Source organism: Pinus tabuliformis, chromosome 6, assembly GCF_031772625.1.
Source record: "Pinus tabuliformis cultivar Carrire ecotype Pingquan chromosome 6, CPIR1, whole genome shotgun sequence".
NCBI lineage: Eukaryota > Viridiplantae > Streptophyta > Pinopsida > Pinales > Pinaceae > Pinus > Pinus tabuliformis.
The window spans coordinates 1,016,536,869-1,016,564,053 of record NC_142292.1 but is presented as its reverse complement, the minus strand read 5'-3'; the positions used below and the strand labels follow the sequence as shown (position 1 = coordinate 1,016,564,053).

The 27,185-nt window shown below is 41.5% G+C and overlaps 1 pseudogene across 1 annotated transcript in view; it reads left to right on the top strand.

The window, feature by feature from the left end:
- The window catches only part of LOC149262440 (integrin-linked protein kinase 1-like), a 265,252-nt pseudogene extending 239,233 nt beyond the window's left edge, over positions 1 to 26,019 (top strand). The window contains exons 10-12 of the transcript XR_016259129.1: positions 24,445 to 24,569; positions 25,142 to 25,273; positions 25,609 to 26,019. The product of XR_016259129.1 is annotated as an integrin-linked protein kinase 1-like (transcript). The remainder of the gene's footprint in view (positions 1 to 24,444; positions 24,570 to 25,141; positions 25,274 to 25,608) is intronic.
- Positions 26,020 to 27,185: the final 1,166 nt, after the last annotated feature.

Genomic DNA, 27,185 nt, shown 5'->3' with positions numbered 1-27,185 from the left:
TCGTCCATCACCCTGTAGCGCTCACCTGCATAACTTCCCTCCAAGATCTCACATGCCCGCCGATCCTTGGAGTACTCCACTAATAGTTGTGCCTTCTAGTCATGGCAAATGCTCATGAGTGAAAGTTCTGTGGGCATTTTGGATAGTGCATCGGCTACTACATTGTGCTTCCCCTGCACATAATATCAAAATTGTAGGCCTGCACCTTGCTGACTCATCTTTGTTGTCTATCGTTGAGGCCTTGTTGCCCCATGAAGTGGCGAAGACTATTGTGATCTGTCTTCACCCGAAACCGGTGACCCACCAAATACTGTCGAAACTTGGCCAATGCATGCATTATGGCCAACCTCTCCTTGTCGTATATGGAATACGACCTCTCATGTGGTAGGAGCTTCCAACTCTTGAAAGCAATGGGGTGCCCACCTTGGGAGAAGACTGCCTCGATCCACTCACCCGATGCATCACACTCGAATGTAAAGGGTTGTGGAAGTCTGGGAGTCCTAATACCGGTCAATGACTCATCACCTCCTTGAGGCGATCAAATGTTGTCTGAGCTCCATCTATTCATGCAAAATCCCCCTTAGTCAGATCAGTAAGGGGTGTTGTCAACTGTGAGAAGCCCTTAACAAAATTTCAGTAATAAGTACAGATGCCCAAGAATCCTCTTAGCGCTGTCACATCTCTAGGCATTGGCAAATCCTGAATGGCCCTAATCTTCTCCTCGTGCACCTTGACCCCATCTGTGCCTATGATGTGTCCCAAGTAGAGCATCTTCGTCAGCTCAAACTTGTACTTGGACATCTTGGCGTAGAACTGCTGCTGCTCCAAGCTACGTAACACCGTCTCTAGATGTTGCAAGTGCTCCTCCCATGTCCTGTTGTAGATCAAGATATCATTAAATAATACCAACAAAAGTCTCCTCAGTTGACCCCTGAACACATGGTTCATGCATGATTGAAAGGTAGCAGGTCCATTGGTCAACCCTAAGGGCATGACTAAGAACTCGAAATGCCCATAATGACATATGAAAGTTGTCTTCGGAATATCCTGCTCCATCACCCGAATCTGATGATACCCAAATCGCAAGTCTATCTGAGAGAAGTATTTGGCTCCTCTAAGCTCATGCATCAGCTCATCAATACCTGGAATGTGATACCGGTTCTTCTGTGTCTTCTTGTTGAGTGCCCTGAAGTCAATGCACATGTGTAGAGTCCCATCCTTCTTCTTCACCAGCACGTTTGAAGAAGCGAATGGACTAGAACTCGATCTGATGTGGCCCAACGCCAATAGCTCCTTGATGGCTCTCTTAATCTCATCCTTATAGGCATTGGGATGCCTATACAATGTAGTAATGACTGCTTGCACACCTGGCTCCAGCTCTATAGTGTGCTCAAACCCCTTGTTAGGTGGCTGTCCTTGTGGTATATCTTCAAGAACTACCGGATATCTGTCCAGTTTCGCCTGGATGTCTGGATCTGTTGGCTTGGTCCATCCCCCAACCTTTGAAATCCTCAGCTCTACTGCCAATGCTATGTACTCATGCCACAAATCGGCCTCCATCCCGTGGGCCAAAACTGTCTGTGGAGGATATGAATGAATGCCCCGAAGAACCACTAGCTTACCATCCATCCTAGTAAACTCTATCTCTAGTTTCCTCGAGTCGGTGGTAGCTCAGCCAAGGGAATACAAACATTGGACACCATCACCACATTAGTGTCTAATCCATCCACCACGAAGAAATGGTTTGTCATCAAATAGTTCCCCATGGTCACTGTCAAAGCGGGAACATATCGAGTGCACTGCATAGTTCTGTCTCCTAGTACCAAAACTGAAACCCTTCAAACTCTACATTGGTGATGCCTCTCCTCTAGACCATCTGAGCATCAATAAAATTGTGGGTGGCCCCACTGTCTACTAAGATTAAGACACTCTGCCCCTGCACTATGCCTCTGATCCTCATGGTAAAAAATTTGGGAACCCCACACAAAGAGGCTAGGACTCCCTTGGATGGTGCAAAAGATGCTCCCCCATGTGGTGGTGGTGGTGGTGGTCCCCTTTTTGCTGGACCCTCGCTGTCTCCCCCACCAAACTCCAACTCCACCTCATCCTCCTAATCATTGTTCGAGAAGACCTCGATATAATGGGCCTTGCCCATTGTGCACCGATGGCCTGGCGCCCATGGCTCCGGACATGTAAAACACAACTTCCTCCTCCTGAGGTTTCTCCTAGTCTCATCATCTAGTCGCCCTCGCCCTTGGATTGCTCTCTCCACTGGGGGTGCTCTAGTGTCATTCCCCTTTTGAGGTAGGGAGTGCGTGGTGGAAAGGGTGTCCGGGTCTTGGGGATGGCCCCTGCAAGCCTCTCGTACAAGTCACAACCTCCAGTAGAGTAGAGGGCATGCGTGACTTCACCAGTCCACACAATGGCTTTGCCAACCCTTCTACAAATGTGTAAACTCTCCTAGCATCCGACAAATCCGGTACCATGACTGAGACCCTCAGGGACTCTGAAATATAATGCTTTGGATGTCTTGTTTGCATGAGTTGGGTCAACTCCCTGAAGTGACCCTGCAGATCCCTCCGATCAAAATGCTCCACTACTCTACATGTGAAGTCCTCATAGGAGGTAAGTTGGCATGCCTCAGAGTGGTCAAGCCATGAAACTGCCAGTCATGTGCTTCCCCCTCCAAATGCAAAGTGGCCATTTTAATGGCCTCTACCTCCATCATCCTGTTGAGTTGGAAATAGGTGTCCAGCGTCTCCACCCAAGCACGAGCTGTGCACTTGATAGTGCCATCGTAAGTGGGGAAGTACATCTTCCCAATGGTACGTTGCAACTCGTAGTTCTGTGTGCCATGGCCTCCATAGGTAGTGCTTCTCTGAAGTCTGCTCCCATGGACTGCCACTCCCTAAAATGCTCCCCCATATGTGATTGATCATCAACTCCCCCCGGTTTGCTTGGTGCCATAGGTAGGAAAGAAGGTAGCATGACTCTAGTTGGCCCACTATAGGATGGTGGCTGTGGAGTAGGTGAAGGGTGATCAAACTGTGAGAAGCTCTTGATGTCTCTCCAAATAGAAAATCTCGGTGAGTGCTTCGTTCTCGGTTTTGCATTTTGATCTCATCTAACATTTGCTTCTGCCCCTTTGCCAAATCACTCAGGGCCTTCAAGACACTGTCAAAGGCCACCTCGTCTCTGCTCTTGGGCTCCCTCATGTCTTCCTCTATCACTGCCTTCCCACAATCCTCAGTATCAGGAGTTATCTCTAGCTCCCTCTCCTTGCTTCGGTACCTTTGCATCTTGTAGATATTATTATGTCTGTCCTCCTCACTCATAGGAAAGTCCTCCACGGCTGAGCCAAGATTTGAGCTCTTATACCACTGTAATGTTCCAAAATAGGAAAAACAATGATATGCAAGCAAATAACAAGTTTTCAAGACAAAAATATTAAAACAATTAGAACACACCCATAACAATCAAAAATATGGAAGTAGCTGAGCCATTTTATTATGTGGAAGAGTACAAAATATGGAAGGAATGCACTTGGGTTTGCCTCAAAGGCAAGCGGAGCAAAGCCCAGGTGAAGCAATGACAACTCGGAGCTACAATCAACTGACCAATTGTTGCACTGCGCAGTCCCCAGTAATTATGTACTGTCTGCTACAAAGATATGGCTGAAAAACCCATCTCCAGTGCTCAGAAAATTCTACAAAATTATTTCTAAGCTCCTCAGCCAAAACCCAGAAAAACCCAGAAATGGTTTGGCCAGGTTTTGACCTTACAAAATCGACACCCAAAAGGCCCTACGCCCTCCAAAACTACTGAAGGACATTGCCTACCAACACACCAGCGAAATCCTCAAATACTCCAGAAAGGTACCAATCCCCTCCCCTAGCGCTTACCTTATTTCTCCAGACAAGGATTAGCCTTAGTGGTTGAGTCTCCCCTTCCCACGTGTGCCCAATATCTTCCCTCTGCGTTGGCTCAAGAAGTGTGAAATCCCCACTGACTAATAGCTCTCTCCTTCCGCCCAAAAACTCACCAAATGGCAACAAATCACCAGAGCTTCTCTTCCGAAATTTCTCCCAACAAAAGCTCCCCTGAAGACAACTCGGCTTCTCCCACTGCATCCTCCAGAAATATGCACCACCTGGAGAGACTGAATACAAATGCTAAAAGCCACACTGAAATCCACCTTCGAAAGATTATGGATGAACCTCTTTATGGTGGCACTCGAAGTCCCCCGAAGAAAGGGTGAGTTCTCTGCTTGGAAAACTCTTGCTAAACAACAAGTGACCCAGCTAAGCAGCTCGAGCAACTAAGAGGAAATTCGATATGCCAAAGATGATGAAATGAGGAGTGTTGCCTTTGATAGATTTTGTGGAGCCTTTTTCCCTCCATTTTCCCTCCTTCGTGGGTCCCTCACTAAGCCATCGATTTTCCCTCTCATGCAATTCAAACTATTGGCTTAGGGAGTGCGTATTTTCCTTGTGTGGGTGCCCCCCACATGCTACTAACAAAACAAAAATACTTATTTCTAACTCCTAAGTCTTCTAATAAAATCAAATGGGTCCCATCTCCTCCAAAATTGGCCCCCAAAATGTAGAAATTAATCATGTTCCAAAATAATTTGGGAAGGGACATTACAATTTATGATAGACAAACAACTATATTTACAATCCTAAGAACTTCGCATAAAATACAATTCAGAGTTCAGATTTCAGAGAGGAATTTCGGTGGTCTCAGAAATAGAGTTTCGTTGATCTCAGAGATAGTTTTTCGATGATCTTAGAGAGACAGAATTTTGGTGAAGGCACAATATAATGAAGAGATGACTTTGTTGTAAATTGCAGAGATGATTCCGGTACAGTGACAAGGTCTAGGTGCAGTGACAAGGTTTCAGTGCTGCCACAGTGAAAAGGTCTAAGAGCAGTGACAAGTTTTCGGTGCTGCCACAATGACAAGGTCTCGATGCAGTGACAAGGTATCGATGCTATCACAGTGAAGATGATTTTGTTGCTATCACAATGATAAGAATTCGGTCTATCACATGATAAGGACTCGGTGCTCACGCAATGACATGAATGACAAACTGAAGAAGATCAAACAAGGATGACTTGATGGAGGAAGCCTCTAGTCTAGGTTGTGAGGGTCTTGGTTATTTCATCTTGTTTTTGAATCTATTGAAGGAAGAATTTTGACTGGGTTTTCCCCTAGAGTGGGGTTTTTCCCTAGTTGCGTGCCTACATCTTGTGCCCTCTTCTATTTGTTGCTCGACATTAGTCTTGATGATAAGAAAAGATGAATTGAAAGAACGAATAATAATAACGAAAAAATCACAAGATAATGTCATAATAAGAGAAATCATTTAACTGCCACACTTTTGGATTTCTCAACATTTTCTCTACCTTGATCCTTTAGGAACATAGTTGACACCGCCCAATTTTGATGAAACTACCTTATCCAAGTCTTAAAATATGGTATAAGAATCTTAACATTCATAATCAGTGATTTTGGTTTGAGTTAAGGGCACATTTTTGCTAAGGCCATGACAAAGGAGTTGAAAAATCAACACCACGAACATTGAGGTACATAAAGAACTCAATGCTTTTGATTAGATGTCAATGACATACCCTCATATGTGATGGAATCCAAGGAAAATGTTGCAGTGCAATAAATCTTGAAATCTTGAAAGCTGTGAAGTCTATTGAATTTTGAATGGGATATGAAATTTTACTGTCTCCATATGAAGTTCGATGAGGTCAAAATTAGTCTCAAACATTTCGTAACAATTAATGGTAATGTTAAAATTTTATGCAAATGTTGACATTTGCTTCATCTTTCCTTTTTAATTCTTACTTCAAGATTTTAACGTTGCCATTAAGGAGTGTCAAAGGAGCACCTTGGGAGCGTGCTCCTTCTCTCTATAAGTGTCCTAGGATGTTCCATGCTCCCAAAAGGCTAGGGTACATCTCAAATTCGTCTAAAGCACACTCCCTAGTCACTCCTACTCAAAGCACGACTCCATGGGGGGCACTCTTGGTACTACTTACATCGTTCATGTCCCTTCTACATTAGTGCTCTTCCTTCTTGGGTTTTAGCATGCTCCTTCAAGTTTTCCTTTTCAACAACCTCCCCCAATGTTCTTTCATGAATACTCTTTGAAATGGCATTCTGTGATTGGTTCAAACACTCTTTTAGTTGGGACATGGGTCTATCTAGAGACCCCAACTACACTAGATCCAAGGATTATGTTTTCCTTCGTTGGAAGGGTTGTACCCTAGCTATAGTAGAAATTAGGGACGACTTCCTTTCAACATGGATAAATTGACAACACTTTAGTTGACATGTATTGAACTTGTACTTCTCTATTTTGTACTTATTTTTATCTTTTTGGGGTGATTACTCTAAATTGTTCACTCACCCTCTTTATTTATTGGAAACATGGTCAAAATTTATCACCCTCCCACAATTTTTGTGTTAATTTCTTAATTCCAGATCTGGCTTTAATTCTTTGCATCCTTTTTTATATTCCAAAAATGTTTTTACAATTATTGAATCTAAAACAAACTAGAATTTTTAATAGAAAAATAAATAGTGGAAGCACACACAAAGGAAATTTTTCACACAATAAATAACCCTCCAATTACTCTTCAATTTTATTATTTGAATAATTAGGGCTCCCTTACTAGGATAATGGCCCACAGAGAAAATATTGGAAAATTTACAATTTAGAACTTGGCTTATCAGCCCCGGAGAACACCTGATCTGCACCTTTTCTAGCTTCTCTCCACTCATGTTGCTCTTCAGAAGCTAGTACTCACTCACATGTGCGACGTTGCACTCAACTAGTTGTCACACATGTAGCCCATGCACTATCTCTCCTGCACATGCAACATACATCTCTCCTTGTTGTTACATGTGTGGCTTTCCTGCATAAACACTTCGCTCGTGTGACCTCTCTAAAGCTAAACCTTGTTCACACATGCGGTTGTCTGCAAATGTAATATTCCTACTAAGAATTAACAATGATAATCTAAACAAAAACTCCACATGCAACACAAAAATTCAACATACAATTAGACACCCATAAATTTAGCCAAAAACTATGCCATGTTGAGCCATTTATTATCAAAGAGGAATGTACAATATATGTGTGGAATATGTGCACCTGAGCTTGCTAAAGCAAGCTAAACAAAACCCAAGTGATAAAATGTGTTGCCCGAATGCTAGGAAGTAATTCCTCTTCAAGATCTATGCTGACCTTGGAAATCTACAATTGTTGGCTGGCAAGAGACTATTGTTTGACCCTAAAATTACCCCTAGTCATAGCAAGATCCTCCTTCAACTGGGTAATTCATACCACCAGGAATTCTACTACCAAAACCCTCCAAAATGCTGAGCAAACTCCCCAACAATCCTTCTTATGTCCCCTACCAAAACTCAGCCCCAAACTCCTGATCAAGCCTCCACAACGAATGGCCTCTACAAGTGACTATGTAGGCCCCAGTCAAGCCACCTTTGCGCATGCCTAAGAATAAGAAATTCGGCCTAAAGAATGGCCACCCAATCTACCTGTCAATCCACTGCAAAAATGTTGCTAAACACTAAGGAAATGTGCCCCTAAGTTCCCGAAAGAAGCCCTGCTCTGAAGCTCACTCCCAAAAGAGTGTGTGGTCCCTTTCTGCGCCCAAACTGCTCCAAAATGACTCGAATCTCCTTGTAGAATCTCCTCCAGAAAGGCTCCACAATGTAGTAAAAACTCCCCTAGGGTGGCACTTGAAATCCACTGAAGGAGTTGTGATTTTCCCTTGGAAATCTTGTGTGCTGAACAACACTAGTAGACTTGGTTCAATAGCTCAAGCGTACAAGATGAGCTGGTTTGTCAAAGTATCAAAAACCCCCAAATGATGTCTTGTTCTCCTATTTATCATTGAGCTTTCCCTCTCCAAGTTGACTCCATACATTGACCCCCTTTTCCTCTCTCTCTCTCTCTGCAAATGCACTTTTCTCCAAGGGGTGCGTATTCCTCTTGGGGTGACCTCCACTTCCCACTAAGAGATCGATTTGCCTTCTTTTACCTATGTGGGAGCCTTCTCAAGTCAAAAATGTCAAGTGAGGTCATCCTAACCCACTTTTCCTAAGTCTATGATGCCAAAACTGCAAAATTGGCGAAAAGTGTAATTACTTAGCAAAATCGCTAAGTAGTAACATCATAGTCTTCCCTGCATAGATGTTGCTTGTCCCCAAGCAACTGCAATGATGGGTGCTGAGGGATTTGTTCCCTCTCACAAGTGGCATCCTTCTCTGGTAAGTCCTTCCACTTCACCAAGAACTCTTGAATGGTCTTGTTTTTGTGCCTCCTCTCTCTCACCTCCAAAATGGCCTCTGGCACCAACCCCAAATGTCCCTCATCATCCAAAGGGGGTAAATCAATAGTCGTTGCCACCTGTTGTCCTAAGGCCTTTTTCAGGCATGAGACTGAAACACATTGTGTACCTTGCTCCCTGGTTGGAGCTCTAGCTCATATGCCACCTCTCTAACCTACCTAGTCACCCTGTAAGGCCCATAGAAACACGATTTGAGCTTCTCAACTCCCTTCTACTTTAGAGTGGACTACCTGTATGGTTGGAGCCTCAGAAAGACTAAGTCCCCAACCTCTAAGTGCCTCTCGACTCTATGCCTGTTTGCATATACCTTCTGTTGATTTTGGGTTGTTTATAAATTATCCTTGAGAGCCCTAAGGATGTCCTGTCTCTCCTGTACCCAGTCTTTGGCCCCTGGAGCCCTGCTATATCTAAAAACCAAATTAGCAAATGTCAAAGAATCATAACCATACATAGCATGAAATGGGGACATACTTATCGACATGTGGAACGTGGTGTTGTTGCAGTACTCTCCAAGGTGAAGCCACTTCACCCATGCGTGCTGCTGCCCGGTCACATAGTTGTGCAAGAACCCCTCCAACCACTTGTTGACAATCTCTATCTAGCTATCGGTTTGTGGGTGATAACTAGTACTAGGTGTGAGCTTAGTTCGCACTAACCGAAATATCTCCTTCCAGAATTCCCCCTTGAATTGGTTGCCCCTATCACTCACAATGGTCTTGGTGAGACCATGCAACCTAAACACCTCCCTAAAAACAACTCAACCACTTGTGAAGCCGATGACCAAGAGGGTATGGCAAAGAAGTGGGCGTACTTGGTAAGCCTGTCGACCACTACATATATGCAGTCCCGCCTCTGTACTGTCGACAACCCTGCAGTAATCCTGCGGGGTGTGTTTACTCCCCCTTGTTCCTCTGACAAGCATCGCACTCCTATACATGCCTTAGAACATCCCCCTTCAGGCCCCTCCATGAGAAACGCTCCTAGATAGCTTGGTATGTCTTGAGGAACCGCTAATGCCCTGCTAGTGGAGAGTCATACACATCCTGCATAATCCTCTCCCTCAACTCTGAACCAAGTACCAAATAGATCTAGTTCATGTAGTAGATCACCTCATCCATCATATGGAGCCAGTGATATGTATGGGTGCCATCTAAGATCTCACAAGCCTTCCTGTCCTTAGAGTACTCCACCAACAACTGCGCCCTCCAATCCTAGCAAATACTCATAAGGGATAATGTCGTAGGCCTCCTGGATAAAGCATCAGCCACCACATTCTGCTTGCCCTTGACATACTCTATGTCAAAATCGTAGGCCTGGATCTTGCTGACCCACTTCTGCTGCCTCTCGTTGAGCTCCCTCTACTCTAAAAAGAACCGAAGACTGTTGTGATCAGTCTTCACCATACCTGTTGCCCACCAAATACTGTCGAAATTTGGCCAACACATCCATGATGACCAACATCTCCTTGTCATATATGGAGTAGAGCCTCTCATGACTAAAGAGCCTCTCACTCTCAAAGGCTATGGGGTGCCCACCCTACATCAAAACAACCCCAATGCCTTCACCAGGCGCATCACACTCAAGTACAAATGGCTGTGAAAAATCTGGCAATGCTAACACTGGACAACTACTCATCACCTGTTTGAGGCGCTCAAAAGCCCCCTGCGCTACATTTGTCCACTCAAATGCATCTTTCTTGGTTAGATCATTGAGGGGTGCTTTCAACTATGAAAACCCCTTCATGAACTTCCGGTAATAGGTGTAGATGCCCAAAAGTCCCTGTAGCTCAATCACACTCCTGGGTGTAGGTTGATTAAATATGGCCTCGATTTTCTCCTGGTGCACACACACCCCATCCTCTCCAATGATGGGGCCAAGGTATTTCATCTTTGACAGTCCAAAATCACATTTTGACACCTTGGCATATAATTGTCACTCCTCAAGAATACGAAGCACCTCCTCCAAATGCTTCAAGTGCTCCTCCCAAGTCCTGCTATAGATCAAGATGTCATCAAAGAACACCAACACGAACTTGCGAAGCTGCTTGCGGAACACGTGGTTCATGCAAGATTGGAAAGTAGCAGGGGCATTAGTTAGCCCGAAGGGCATCACCAAAAACTCGAAATGCCCATAATGGCATTGGAAGGTTGTCTTTGGGATGTCCTGCTCTCAAACTTTGATCTGGTGGTAGCTCGAGCACAAATCAATCTTAGAGAAGTATTTAGCTCCTCTAAGCTCATCCAGCTACTCATCAATGCGTGGGATCGGGTACTGGTTCTTCATCGTCTTCTTGTTCAAGGCCTTATAATCGCTGCACATGCGGAGGGTCCCATCCTTCTTCTTCACCAGTGCAACTAAAGAAGTGAAGGGACTTGATCTGGGTCTGATGTGCCCCAAGGCAAAGAGCTCATGTATAGCATGGTCAATCTCATCCTGGTATGCCTTGGGATGTCTATACAGCAGGGTAATCACTACATGCATGCCCTCCTCCAGCTCGATCATGTGCTCAAATCTCCTGTCAAGTGGCCTACCCGGAGGAATATCTCCAAAAACTGTTGGGTACCTATCCAAAATCTCCTTGATGTCTAGGTGTATTGGTCGTGGCTGAGTCCTTGCCTCTATAATCCTGAGCTCCACTGCCCACTCTATATCTCCATGTTGTAAGTCAGCCTCCACCCTGTTGGAAATAATACAGAGAGGGGGGGTGAATCAGTATTATCTAATCAATTGAAATTTTTTTCAATTTCATACTCAGATTCATATACGCTACTTCAGTTAAGTATACCCGCATATATACGCGACTGTGTCTATTGCAACTAGTGTATAACGATTAAACTCATGATTCAGTTATGTGATCTTCAATGGATGCATCAGAACATTATTAGTCATATTAACAGTCAATAGTAGCAGTAAAACAGATAGATCAACACACATAAGCAGCACACATGAACACCATGATATAAGGTGGAAACCCAATGTGGGTGAAAACCATCTGCTGCAATTCGTTTCTATCTTCCTTTATTAAGAAACTTCTTTTACAATGTACTGGTGCTGTCCTTTACCAGCACGCAGGCTACAACCTGCAGAAGGCTACAACCTTCTCTCGTTCTCCAGACTTTCCTGGAAGGGAGCTCCAACCCCCTTTGCTCTTGTACTAGCTAAGATACTAGTACGTAGGCGCTGGCCTACAATCTTCTCTCCTCCAGGTACCACGTTTCATACATTTTCAGACTGGATACTCCTGAAGCACAACACATAATCTGAAAGGCCACGTTTCATCCAATTTTCATACTGGACCCATAACTATCATTGAAGCTCAAAACAATCACTACTAACAACATCAATCTCTGAATCACTGAAACACTGAAACCATATCAATAACACAGTCACCAGAACAGACTACAAAACTCTGCCATAACAATCAGACCCATCTGCAACTTTAAATATTATACTTCATAATGTATATGCTACTACGATGAATCAAACCCGCGTACATACGCGCTTTTGCCAAAGACAACCCGCGTACAGATCTATAAATATTCAATCATGACTTGCAGCGATTACAAACTTAAGTTATACCCAGTTCAGATCATTGCATGCATCAGTATATAGATCTAGAATAAACATAATCAATCATATAGAGATAGTTCATTTCAAACCATTTGATCCCGATCTATCCTTAGATCTTGTTCTCCATCCACCGGTGAGGTCCCCCCTTAGCATAGATCAAGCAATGCATCATCAACCCATAACCTGCATACTAGATCTCATACTTCATCAGATATTCTTGTCTTCTCAGATACCCTTGCCTAATGGTCTTCTTCTCCTTTTATAGTCTTAGGCCTTGCTCAATACCACGGTCCAAAACCATAATAAATCAATACCAAGCGCTCAATACTTGGGATCAACACACTTGTCGAGATACCACGGTCCAAAACCATAGGTTCAAATACCGAGGACTAACTACCACGGACCAAAAGTAAGCTTTCCGACATGTACGTGCTTTTCGTGCATGAAACTGCGTGTATACCCAACTTGGTATATAGCGAACCTGCGTATACGCGACTTGGTATATAGTGAACCTGCGTGTATACCCTACTTGGTATATAGTGAACCTGCGTATACGCGACTTGGTATATAGTGAACCTGCGTGTATACCCTACTTGGTATATAGTGAACCTGCGTATATACTCTTCTTTCTTCATTCTTTGTAGTCTGATCATCAATTCTTTGTTACTGATCTGCTGCACTATGATCTACCATCTGTGTGAGTTGCCATCAAGGACAACACTTGTCTCATAATGCCAACAATCTCCCCCTTTGGACTTGATGGAAAAGCTAACTTGTCATACTTAGAACTTGATCTTCTTATTCCTTTGCGCTGTCCTGCATCCCATGCATTTAGTCACATCTGTAGATTGATCCAGTTATATGTAAGTGAGATGTTCTTCTATGAGAGGGTTGCCATCAAGTACAACACATGCATCATAATGCCAACACACCCTATGCGCTGACATCCTCTATGGTGCGTACGAGTGCATCCATCTCAGCAACACCAACTTCCCATCTGGCCCCGTGAGCTCCATCTCCAGCTTCTTCTAATCTGTACTAGCCCACCTCAAAGAATAGAGCCACTAGACACCCATGACAATGTTTGTGTCCAGAACATCGACCACAAAGAAGTGATCAGTCATAGAATAATTTCCCAAAGTCACTGTCAGACTAGGGACATACTATGTGCACTGCATAGTCTTGACTCCTTGCACCAGGATTGAAAACTCCTCAAAGCTCTCAGTCTGTTTTCTTCTCCGCTCCACCATCTGTGCATCAATAAAGCTGTGGGTTGCCCCACTGTCCACCAATATTACTACACGTTGACTGTGTACAGTGCCCTTGATCCTCAACATGAGATATTTGGGGACTCCCCTCAGTGAAGTGATGACCCCTCTAGTGGGTTTGAAGAGGTCTCCATCAGGTGGGGGTGATGCTCCTCCTCCACTGCCTCCAATGATCTGCAACTCACCACCTCCTACATCATCCTCCTGTGCTACACCATCCTCCGACTCATTATTAGAAAACACCTCTATATAATGGGCCTTGCACTTGGAACACCTATGCCTAGGTGCCCATGGCTCCTGGCAAGTGAAGCACAACTTCCTCCTATAGAGGTCTTTTTTGGTCTCATCATTTAGTTGCCCATGCTCCTGGACTTCTCTCTATGGTGGGGGTCTAATGTCATGACCCCTTTGTGGGAAAGGAGCCCATGGTGGAACTAGTGCCCTAGCCTTTGGAATTGCATCCTACAAATCCCTTGTGCGATCAATGCCTCCTGTAAAGTAGTGGGCCTGCTTACCCTCACTAGACCACGCAAGGACTCAACCAATCCCTCCAGAAAGGTGTAGACCCTCTTGGCATCTGACAAATCTGACAGCATCACTGACACCCTCAAGAACTCTACAATATAATGCTCGAGGTTGCTTGTCTGCTTGAGCTGAGTCAGCTATCGGAAGTGTGCCTCCGGATCCCTCCTGTCAAAATGATCCACAACCTTCCATGTGAAATCCTCATAAGAAGTCACCCTGACGTGCCCTATTCTGGACAACCCATGGAACCACTAGTCGTGTGCCTACCCCTCCAAGTGCAAGGTAGCCATTTTGATGGCCTCCACCTCAATCAATTGGTTAATTTGGAAATACGTATCTATCTATTCCACCCAAGCCCTAGCCGTGCACTTGGAAGAACCATCGAACGTGGGTAGGTACATCCTCCCAATGGTGCGTTGCAACTCAAAATTCGGCATGCCTGAACCTCTTGTGCCGTTTCCCTTGTCATTCTGCTTGAGTTAGCAATAGTGCTTGAAACATAGTGTAGCACGAAAATCCTCCCCCATTGGCTTCCACTCCTGAAAGTACTCGCCCATGGGCATCTCGTCTTGCCCAGCCTGCTCACCAACTCCTAAAGGTAAAAACGTGGGCAATGTGGTTCTGGTTGGCCCACTAAAAGCGTGTGGGTGAGTCAAAAGGGAATGGTGATCATGCTAGTGGGAAGCCCTAGAAGTCTCCCCAAACATGAAATCCCTGTGGACACTCTTTTCACAGTTCTGTTGCTTAAGCTCCTCCATCATTTCTTTCTACCCCTTTGCGAGGTCATTCGAAGCCTTCAAGAGACTATTAAATGATGCCTCCTCTTTGCTTGATGGTTCCCCCATGCTCTCTTCAACTACCTCCTATTCTGGGGTCTCAGTATTAAGTGTAATCTGTGATTCTCTCTCCCGACTCTTGTATTTATGCCTCTTGTAAGTAATGTTCTACTTTTCTTTTGTGGTCATAGAATATTCCCCCCATGGCTTAGCCATGACTGGTGCTCTAATACCACTGTAATATTCCTACTAGGAATTAATAGTGATAATCAAAACAAAAACTCCACATGCAACACAAAAATTCAACATGCAATTAGACACCCATAAATTTAGCCAAAAACTGTGCCAAGCTGAGCCATTTTATTATCAAAGAGGAATGTACAATATATGTGTGGAATATGTGCACCTGGGCTTGCTAAAGCAAGCTAGACAAACCCCAAGTGAGAAAACGTGTTGCTCGGATGCTAGAAAGTAATTCCCCTTCAAGATCTGCGCTGGGCTTGCAAATCTACAACTGCTGGCTGGAAAGAGACTATTGTTTGACCCCTCTGAAGTGCTCATAAAATTATATAAAATGAGCCTTGTGCTCTCCTCAACAAACCCACAAAGACCCAGAAAGGGTTGGGCCTAGTTCCAACCTTTCGAAATTACCCCCAATTATAGCAAGTTCCTTCTTCAGTTGGGTAATTTGTACCACCAGGAATTCTTCTACCAAATCCCTCCAAAATGTTGAGCAAACTCCCCAACAATCCTCCTTATGTCCCCTAGCAAAACTCAACCCCAAACTCCCGATCAAGCCTCCACAACGAATGGCCTCCACAAGTGACTGTGCAGGCCCTAGTCAAGCCACATTTGCGCATGCCCATGAATGAGAAATTCGTCTTGAAGAATGGGCACCCAATATGCCTGTCAATCCATTGCAAAAATGCTGCTAAACGCCAAGGGAATGTGCCCCTAAATTCCCGGAATCAACCCTGCCCTAAAGCTCACTCCCCACAAGAATGCATGGTCCCTTTCTACACCCAGACTGCTCCAAAATTACTCAAATCTCACTGTAGAATCTCCTTCGGAACAAATCCACAATGTAGCAAAGGCTCCCTAGGGTGGCACTCGAAGTCCACCAAAGGAGTTGAGATTTCCCCTCGGAAATCTCATGTGTTGAACAACACTCGTAGAGTTGGCTCAACAGCTCAAGCATACAAGATGAGTTGATTTGTCAAAGTATCAAAGCCCCAAAATGATGTCTTCTCCTCCTATTTATCATTGAGCTTTCCCTCTCCATGTGGGCCCCATACATTGGCCCCCTTTTCCTCTCCCTCTCTTCGCAAATGCGCTTTTCTCCAAGGGTTGCATATTCCTCTTGGGGTGGCCACCACTTCCCACTAAGAGATCGATTTGCCTTCTTTTCCCTATGTTGGAGCCTTCACAAGTCAAAAATGTCAAGTGGGGTCCTCCTAACCCACTTTTCCTAAGTCTACGATGGCAAAATTGGCAAAATGGGTAATTACTTAGCAAAATTTCTTAGTAGGAACATCACAACAAATCTGGTGCTCAATAAATTAGTACAACCTTGGCCTCCACTCAATCTTCCTTCTCTAGATGTTTCTCCGCTGTTGCAACACATCCTTTCTCTTCAGCCTTTGAGTATTACACACTCTCTCATATCATTTGCTTCTCCTTAGCCTTGATTTTATAATTTCTCATTGAGCTAAATCCCTAACCTTAATCTCCAAAGTGATGGATGGATAGGATTAAATCCTAACCCACTTGAGATCAATGGTTGAGATTAAAACAAATTCATTAAAGTAAATAATTTATTTTTCCTTAGTTTCTTTAGCTCAATAGCCAACATAATTAATTATGTGTTTTTTCTAAGTTAGACTTAGGCTAAATTACAAAAGCAACTTACTCAATAAATTGAGCAAGTATGCTAAGAAGACTTTGGATGAATCCTAAATGCTTGACAATTATCCAATACAAAAGTACTTGTTTGTTGTTATAATCATCAACACTCCCTCTTAGCAAGAAGTTATTTTGCACCATTCCTAGCTTATCTCTGTAGAAGAAAAGCTTCCCTTTCACCAAGGGCTTGGTGAGAATAATTGCAACCTACTCATCTATGGAGATATAATGAACCTTCACTGCGCCCCCCCCCCCCCCCCCCCACAAACTTTGTCTCTGATGAAGTAATATTTTGTCTCAATATTCTTGGACCTATCATGGAACATTGGATTCTCCGAGACTTTAATGCAACTCTGATTATCACAATGTATGATAGTAGGATCCAATTCATGACCAAATAATCCTATCAACAATTTGCAAAGCCAAATAGTTTCAGGACTTGCCAAACTCATTTTCACATACTCTACCTCTGTTGAGCTGAGTGCCACAGAACTTTGCTTCCTACTAAACCGGGAATTTTGGGAATCACGACTGTCGTTAGACCAAAACCTGCAAGTATCAGTCAACGATCGCATCGTCAGAGATAAGGATCCACGAGAGGTGGTTAGTCCATGTCGCAAAACACACGGGGAGCATTGGTTTATCCAATGTCCAACAATCTACCCCCCAATGTGAGTTGGGTGAGTATCGAACTCGTGACCTATGCTCTGATACCACTTGTTGGGAATCACGATTTTCGTTAGACCAAAACCCGCAGGTATTAATCAACGATCGCATCACTAGAGATAAGGATCCATGAGAGTTGGTTAGTCCATGTTGCAAAACACACGGGGAGCATTGGTTTATCCAATGTCCAACAAGGAAACCACTACTAATCCCAAGCTAAAGTAGCACTCTGAGGTTCTTTTCTTGTCTGTTGCACTCTTAGCCCAATTTGAGTCTCTATAACCTTGCAACTGCACTTTGTCACTCCTAACATATGTCAGTGCATACTTCGTTGTACCACGCAAGTACCTGAGCACATGCTTCATTGCAATCCATTGCACACACTTCACTTTCACCATGAAATAGATCAGGGTGTTCACAAAAAAGCGTATATCTAGCTAGTGTTGATTAGATACATCAAAGAACTAATCAACCACCTATACAAAGTGGGATCCATCGACTCTAAATCTGAAGCACTTGAACTTCTTTAGATTAGTGATCATAGGTGTAGTCATAGGCCTACAGTCTATCATCTTGAACCTCAGAATATCAATTGCATATTTCCTATGTTACTCGATTCATTAGGATCAAGGGTTGTATCCATGGATCCCCGGATCAGATATGGATTTGTATTTGGATCCACTAAGACTCGCCCACGATTTTTATTTGACAATGCAAAATCTATTTACGAGGTCATCCCTCCACTCAACTGCTTCTTGCTTACAACTTTTAACAAAAGATTATTTTCTTGACAATTTTCTTGCACTACGTGTTGGTCCATTTGGGAACATCCATGATTGAACCTTTCCTTCACGCTCAATCAATCTATTTCAACACTCACTTTGTTCAACGGAAATATTATGATGGTTCTATCGTGGTTGTGCTAATCAGAATATCCATATGCATGGTTGCACCTTGTGGAAATATCCATGGTTTTTATGTTTCAAGATCTGGGATATACATATTTGATTTCAATAAATAACGTTAACTGCGTAGGAAACTGAATTGCAGGGTAAGCACTCCCATGCTTGCAGGATACGATGCCAATGCAAGCCGGAGTTGCGACATCTATCATTACAGTTTGTGTCCTGAGTCCTGACTAGTGTGGGTTCAAATCTTTTTAACTCAATTATCAAGAGATATAAGTAATATATTATTTTATATTAATATAGTTATTTATTATTAATATAGAAATATATTATTAATATAGAAATATATTATTAATATAGTTATATTATAATTGTTATATAATACATAGTTTTATTATTAATATACTTATTATATATTATTAAATTATTAATGAGGTTACATAAGTTTTGTATTATAATTCACTGATTATACATTATAACCGTTTTATATATATAGTAAAGTCATATATCTAGGTTATATATTTACAAGCTTGTGTATTTTTTATGCAATTTTTTTAATTATAAAAATATATTTATATTGTTTATATTTGTTGTATCCAAATCCTGGCTTTTCAAGAAACTGATGGATCTACATCCATATCCGAATCTGTATTTGAATCCTGGTAGCTTAACATATTTCCCATCCCTAAGAAAAATCTTCCCTGACTGTTGCTACACCTCCAACCCCAAGAAGTAATGCATCATGTCGATGTCCTTCATCTCAAATTCCGAAGCCAAATCCTGTGTGCACATTTCAATGAGCTTCCATAACCTTGTGAGAAATAGGTCATCAACATAAAGTACCAATATGAATGGATCATCACCGACATGTAGTGCGGGTTGGGATCCACCTCACTCTTAGTGATGCCCATGCTTAGCAAGTACCCATCAATACTTGAGTACCATGATCTAAGTGTTGGCTTGAGTTCGTATATAGCTAAGTTACAGGAAATGTCCACTCCAAACCCCCAAAAACATCATTCAATGTTTCGGAAACGAAAACGAGTACAAAATGGCATGGAAATGACACTGAAACATTTCAGTGTTTTTGGAAACGCAGGATCCTATTTCTAAAACATTTCAGTTTTTTTGGAAATGCAGGATCCTATTTCTGAAACGTTTCAGTTTTTTGGGAAACACAGGATCCTATTTTCTGAAACGTTTCAGACATTTTTAAGGGTTTTGGATTTGTTTCCAAAGTTGCCTAACTTGGATATGACATTGAATGCCATGTCTCATATGACTTTATTTGGTGAGGAGGCACCAATAATTTCATCTTCAAGTGGACATGGCAGCAATGCTGCCACTCATGGAGAGGATCCAAATGTTGATGTGGACCTTAATTACATGGATGAAGACATATTGGATGATATGTAAATGTAATTATGATGATGTTTTAAACTTTTTAACAATGAACATTGAGTACCATAATATGAACATTGAATGCCATAATATGTCATATGATAGTAGACTGCCAGTCATAGTTCATTTTGTAATTTGTACTATGTTGTGTGCATTTAACATTATTAACTTTGGTGATGATGTTGATGATTGAAATCAGAAACAAAAACTTGATGATATGTTGAATGTTAGAATAATCACTAATGATGATGACAATGTTTATGCTGAATTGATGATGATGATTTGTTTATGTTGAATTCATGATGACGATTATTTATTTTTAAATATAGAACTAGATTCAAAAAGATGAATGGTAATATGACATTTTTATTTTGTCATATATATATCTGTGTGTGTGTGTGTCCTTTCCCTGCCGTATCATATCCAAATTTTTTGAAAATTCACTGCATTCATTTCAAATCTCATTTCTGTATCCATTTCAATGCAACTTAGGTATAAAGTCTTCTTCAACTTGCACACATGATAATTCCTCCCATGTACCTCAAAGCTCTGAGGATGCTCAATGTACACCTCCTCCTCAATAACTCCAATGAGGAAGGTTGTCTTCACATCCATTTGATGTATCATCCACTCCATCTCTAAAGCAATAGATATAATAGCTTAAATATAAGTATACTTGGCGATTGGAGCAAACATCTCCTTGTAGTCAACTCCGTCTTTCTGAGAGAACCTTTTTTCCACAAACCTTGCCTTGTACTTCTTGATGCTACTATCTGCAACATGCTTGATCTTGTAGATCCATCTAGAGCTCACAACTGATTTCCCTTTTAGCCTCAGTACAATGTCCCACACATCATTCTTCATGATGGATGCATACTCCTCTATCGTGGCATCCCTCCAAACTTGCTACTTTGTTGCCTCCTCAAAACTAGTAGGCTTGGAATCAATGATGCTACTCATGAGAGTCATGTAACAAGGAAGCTTTCTTGGAGACCTGCTCTCCCTGAAAGTACTTCTAAGAGCCTCTACATGGTCCTGAGCATCTTGTAGTGCCTGCACTAGCCATCTCAACCTCTTCCTGATAGAACTGGAAGGAGCCTTTAACTCCTCCTAATATAAAGACTAAGCCTCTATTGTGGGCGGTGATGGTCTCTCCTTAATCTTTGGAGCCTCCTACTCGTATTTTGTCAATGCTAGATGGGGTTCATGTGACTTCCTGAATGCCCAACCCTCCTCAAACCTGACATCCCAACTTACCACAACCTTCCTCTTCATTATAATATAGAATATTACTATATACACCCTATATGCCTTTGAAGTCTCACTATAACCCATGAAAGTTGCCTTCTCTGCCAAGGGCTCTAGCTTGGTCCACTAATCCAAAGATACATGGGCATATACTAGACCACCGAAAATGCGAAATTCCCAATTTGCGCTTTCACTCCTACGAATGACTCCTCAAAAGTCTTTTGCCACAATACCTTATGAGGACTCTCGTTTTGCACATACAATGTCATATTGCATGCCTCTGCCCAAAGGAACATGGGCAGATTCTGATCTTGAATCACCACCTTGGCAGCTCCAATGATGACCCTGTTCCTCCTCGCAACAACTATATTCTATTGTGGATTGTAAGGTACCATTAGCTCCCTCTTGATTCATGCCTCTACAAAAGTTCTCGAAGTCATTGTAGGTATATTCACCCCCATTATCTAACCTCAAAACTCTGGTCTTCCTCCTCATTTGATTCTCCACGTGAGCCTTCAACTCTCAAAACCGACTAAAGACTTCATCCCTAGTCCTTATGAAGTAGATCCACATCCTCCAAGAGAAATCATCAATGAAGGTTGCATAGTAACTATAACCTACTAACCGCTCAAGGATGCTACTGACATAGGACCACACATGTCTGTATGTACTGGATCCAATATTCCCATGGACTTGCTCTTGTTGCTAGGATAAGTAGCCTTGGCATACTTTCCAAGTGCACATCCCTTGCATGCCCCTTGCTGCTCTACACTGAATTCTGGAAGACCAATGACAATCCCCCTTAGTATCAATATAGTTCTATGATGCAAGTGACCCATCCTCCTATACCATAACACACATAGGTTGTTATTGTCATGAACTAGGGCTTGCACAAGCAGAGCCTTCAACATATATAAGTTACCCTCTCTACCTCCAATCACTCTTCATGAGTCGAGGCTAGATTTTGTCGACTTGACAAGTACCTGTCCATCCCAGAAATAGACCGCATACCTCTTGTCCTCCATGGTTGAGACTGAGAGTAAATTCTTGGTTAGCCCTAGAACATATAATACATTTGTCACCTCCAAAGGACATCCTAACTCTAGTTGAAATTGGATGGTACCAACTCCCTCTACACCATGCTTGGCATTATTTCCAAGCACCACATGTAGATCTGAGTCGTCTCTCGTGGTCACATCATGTGCCTAGAAGCACCACTATCCATGAACCAAGCACCTTTGGCTATACTGCTAGCAAGGCAAGACACTAATGAGGATTCCTCAAATCTCGCAACATACTCATTGACTCGAGTATCTACAGAAGTTGCAACTTGCTATGCTTTTCAAGTTTTCCCTTACCCTTCTTGTTTGGACATTGTGACGCATAATGGACACTCTTGTGACACACAAAGCTTTTTGATTTGCTTAGACCTTTCTTCTTTCCAACCTGTGAATTAGCCTCTCCACCTGTATCCTTGTTGACCTTCTCCTTACCCTTCCTTGCCTAACTAGCAAGAGAAAGATTCTCATTGTTTCCCCTGTGCTAGCCTCCTAATAGAGATTCCTCTAAAATCTCTTCTTGGATGGAATCATCCCACGGTCTGTCCCAATCAAGAAGTTTCTCTCGTGCCACAATGCCCTTGATGAAAGGATCCCATGGCTTAGCGAAACCATTTAGGGTTGTACTTACCATCTCCCCATTTGTCATGGTCTCCCCAACTACAACCAACTCATCACGAACCTATGTGATCTTGGTAAGGGAAGAGGTCACGATATTTGATCTGGCCATCTTGGTGCCCCTGAGTTTCTCTCTCAGCACCATATTCCTGATGGTGTTACCACTCTAGTATAGCTTTGTCATACTCCCTTGTTATATTCTTCTCGGATAAGTGAGAAATCACACGATCCTTCACCACATCCAAGATAATCCTTTTGGATTGCACATCCTTTTGATTGTGGATGACCAATTCTGCAGCATTTGTAGGCAGGGTGAGTTTGGTGTTGGCAAAATTCCATATGCCATTCTCCATGAGAATCAATGGAACCCTCGCCTTTCATGGGATGAAGTTAGATGTGCCATCCAACCTGTCCTCAAACCTCAAACTGGTTGCAGCCATCTCCCAAATCAGAAACCCAAAGGAAAATCTATTACTGGAAATTAAAAAAAATCTTATGTAATCTGTATGAAATATGATCTCCTTATTTGAGTTATTGTTCTGATACCATGTTAATTTCTTAATTCCAAATCTGGTTTTAATTCATAGCAATCATTTTTTATACACAAAAAATATTTTTGCAGTTATGAGTATAAAACACACTGGAATTTTTAACAGAAAATTAAATAGCGAAAACACAGCAAATAACCCTCCAATTACTCTTCAATCTTACTATTTGAATAATGAGGGCTTCCTTATTGGGGAAATGGCCCATAGACAAAATACCAAAAAATGTATAGCAATTTAGAACTTAGCTTACCATCTCCTGAGAAAACCTGATCTGGACCTTTGTTTCCTTCTCTCCACTCATGTGGCCCTCTAAAAGTTGGCACTCACTGACATGTGCGGTCTCATACTCTCACAGCAATCATACATGTGCCCCACGTGCTACCTCTCTCACATGTCCATCTTGAATCTCTCCTTTGTTGTAACATGTGTGGCTCCATTGCACAAACCCTTCGCTCGTGCAGCCTCTCTGAAGCTGAAATTCGTTCACACGTGTGACCCGCTACAAATATGGTGCTCAGAAAATTAGTATGGCCTCGGCCTCCATTCAATCTTCCTTCTCTGGAATTTTCTCCACTACTATGACACTTCCTTTCTCTTCATCCCTGAGTATCACACTCTCCCTTGTGTTGTTCTCCTCTCCTTAGCCTTGCTTTTAAAATTTCTCATTGAGCTAAATCTCTAACCTTAATTTCCAAAGTGATGGATGGCTAAGATTAAATCCTAACCCACTTGAAATCAATGGTTGAGATTAAAACAAATTTACTAAAGTAAATAATTTACTTTTCCTTAATTTCTTTAGCTCAATAGCCAACATAATTAATTATGTGTTTTTCCTAAATTATACTTCGGCTAAATTACAAAAGCGACTTACTCAATAATTTGAGCAAGTATGCTAAGGAGACTTTGGATGACACCCTCATGCTTGACACTTAAGTCTGTGCAGAAGTACCTGTCTGCTGCTATAATCATCAACATTTTGTACTCTATTTATATTTCTTAATACAAATGAGTGTATACGTACATGTACAATCCTGGCAATCTTCTTTCTAATACTTGCTCTCTTGTGTTTTTTTGTACGAGTATTTGCATTGTTGGTGCTGCACTCGCCTAGTAAATAGAGATATCAAATAACTTAATTGATAGCAAGGGTCTTTATTAATTTTCCAGAGCCCAGACTCTTTTCCAGCTTTCGTGTGCTTTTGGGCTTGATTACAGGTGTAGTTTTCCATGGTCATATGCCATGCACTACTGTGAATATAATTGTTAGCAAGCTAGAGTTAAATTGAAATTGAATTATTAACCAATGTTTGAAAAAGTGAAATTAAACTTTGGGTCATGAATGCATTTCCATGCTCCTATATTTCTTTTCAAGTTGTCTGCCGACTTTTGTATTTATAGGAATACTTCTATATATCCATGGGAAGTTATTGCTACTGGAAAAATCGAAGGATTTGCATTAGCACCTCAGGTCTTCTATTCATTTTGCAGTTTTGGCAACAGGGATTTCAATGACCATTACCAATTTGAATCTTCTCAATCTATTTGGCTTTGTCTCTTTGCTTTCAGATGATTGAAGGAACCCCACCTTTCCACCCAAAATCACCAGAAGAAGTCTCCAAACTGATGGCTTTGGAGGATAAGAGACCGGCATTCAAACACAAGCCAAAGCATTATCCAAGTGATCTAAAAGAGTAAGTTTTTGAAATTTCTTTGATAATTGTCCTGGACAAATCTCTTTCGGACATCCTGAACTCCGATGTCTTTAATCTATGCATTCAACAGCAAAAATTAGTTGAGTTCGTTGTCCTATGTCCAAATGACTACATAGTATCATTCTCTTGAGGAGAGATTGGAGTCTACAATAGGAGGGTCACATGAGACAGCATTGGAATTACTTAGATGAAACATGTTAAATCTTAAATGGATTTATTGTAAAACATTTGTAATTTTAAACCGGCAAATTGTGTAAGTAGGTCTGCGGTTTTATGACAATCAATTCAACTTTGGCTGGATGTATATTGATTCATGTTTATGTTCTGTGAATTATCTTGTTCATCTTCAGTCGAAATGTTGAACCTATAAATATCTGTTAACTTGTCCTTTTGAGTGGAAAACCATCCTAGGAGGGTTGTTTGACCTAGCTTTTTTGTCTACAGTATCTTGGCATAAAAGCAAACCCTTGTTTCAAGCAATTATAATTATATTATTTATTTCTAAACTATATAGAAAAAAGTTAAGAGTGGCTTACCTATTCATCTTGCAGGTTGATTGAGGAATGTTGGGATAGAAACCCATGTGTCAGGCCAATCTTTTCTGCGATTATTGTGCGTCTAGACAGAATAAGGCCCTTATGTGTCAAGCAGAGCTTTTGGAAGGGAACATTCAAATTTTCCAGGTTTGAAACTGTTTGGTGTTTTCCATAGTCTAGATATTAGTCTTTCTGTTGAAGTTGGAAACTAAATGAGCATATTCTGCTAATGTTAGATGTGAATTTTCCTGATACCTGCACATCAGATGACCTTTACACCAGAGTCTGGATGATGGAAAATAAATTCCTGTTTTCACTAGCTTATAGTTAGTGAAGTTGGATGAAAATTAACTAGAACTTATATATATTTATTTATAGTGATATAATCATAAGTCATGAGAATGAGCTGGATACCAAAATTACTTCATTCTTCTTTTGCTGGACTGACGTACCTTTTTTATGTTCATTTCAGGAGAAACGAGTTTTAAGTGCAGCGTTTCTTATTACTGGCTGGCTTTATCTTACGATTTCTTCAAAAATGAAATGAAAAAGTAAGTATATTTCGTAATAAATATGGTCAATACAAACAACAACTAGATGTAAGAAGAGTACATCTCGTTGATACTTAGCTAAACCTATGTTTTCATACCTGGGCTAATACCTAGGGAAAATCTCACTTTGATCTATCATTGGAAATAATCCTGTTGTAAATTGAAGTTTTACTTCTTATTTAGAACCTGGGCATGCACTTGTCTTGCATTTGTACCCAGTTTCTTCATGTCTTCTGTTGAAGATGACAGGCCCTCGTAGCTTTTCTCCTATAGGAGAAGAGATATCTCCATTGTATCATATATTGGGACATTAATAAGGAATTCTTACCGTTAACACTTTCACTTCCTCATCAGTACATTTGGTTTAACAAAATAAATACTAAATGCCATGTTCAGCTATATAGTAATGGAAGAGTGCACAAGTCATTCCAATTTTTTTGTTATTTGGAATATTTTGGAAAGCATCAGATGTCATATATAATTAGTTGCAGTGAACTGAATTTTTCTTAGAGACAATTACTCGTAACATACTCTTGCAAACTTGATTACAGAGTAGATAGACCAAAGACATAACATTGCTAACTTTTTTACCTATATGGTGTTCTATGTTAGTCATGTTGCTGGAAATATGCCAATCTGTATTGCTTAACTCATCCTGCTTTATTTCCATTGCAAACTTTGAAGCACTGGAATAAAAGTAAACTAGCATAGATCTGTCTTAACCCTGGATCTTTTAAGCAGCAAGAGGTTTGTAGCTGGTTTAGTTAGATCATTCTAGATGCTCGTTAGATCCATGGTTAAGGTTAAGTTGGATCTTTTTCTCTTGGAGTACTTGTAAACCATGATACCATCTATTTTATATGAAAAATAACTATGAAAGAGTCTGGGGAACTTCTGTATCAACTCAGTTTAGATTTCAAACAAATACAATATAGGCAATAATAACAATTCATGTTAACCTCTGTCAATCACAAGTAGATGCATCATTTTATTACTACAATCTTTCCTGCAACTGTTATTTTAGTGAAAAAGGCTTATAATACTAGCAAGATTAGATGTTTCCAATGCTAACAAAGTTACATTCCAAGGTATGAACAGTTACAAAACTAAAACTCTCTTTACAACGATCTCTATGATCAATGGAATAATTTGATATAGTTTCATCCCACAAATGTGGCAGCCTTTGCAATGCTGTTGAAACCTTTTGTAGTTATTTTAGCCCATGCTACTTTCTACTGCTCTTACAGTAGCACTTCCATAACCCATCAATGTGCCTGTCAACTGTATAATGATATAGTAAGGTGCTACGCTCTCAGTAAACTATATCTGAAGATTGGAAGGTCTGCTATATCCACTAATAAAAAGGAATTTACAGTATTGAGATTGATACGTCATATTACAGTTTCTTCTTTGTCCATCATCTTCTTGCATAAGTTCTTTGAGTCTAGTCTTTGTGTGGTTTGGTTATGGTTACCAAATTCAACACGAAGGAGAAATTCTATGAAAAT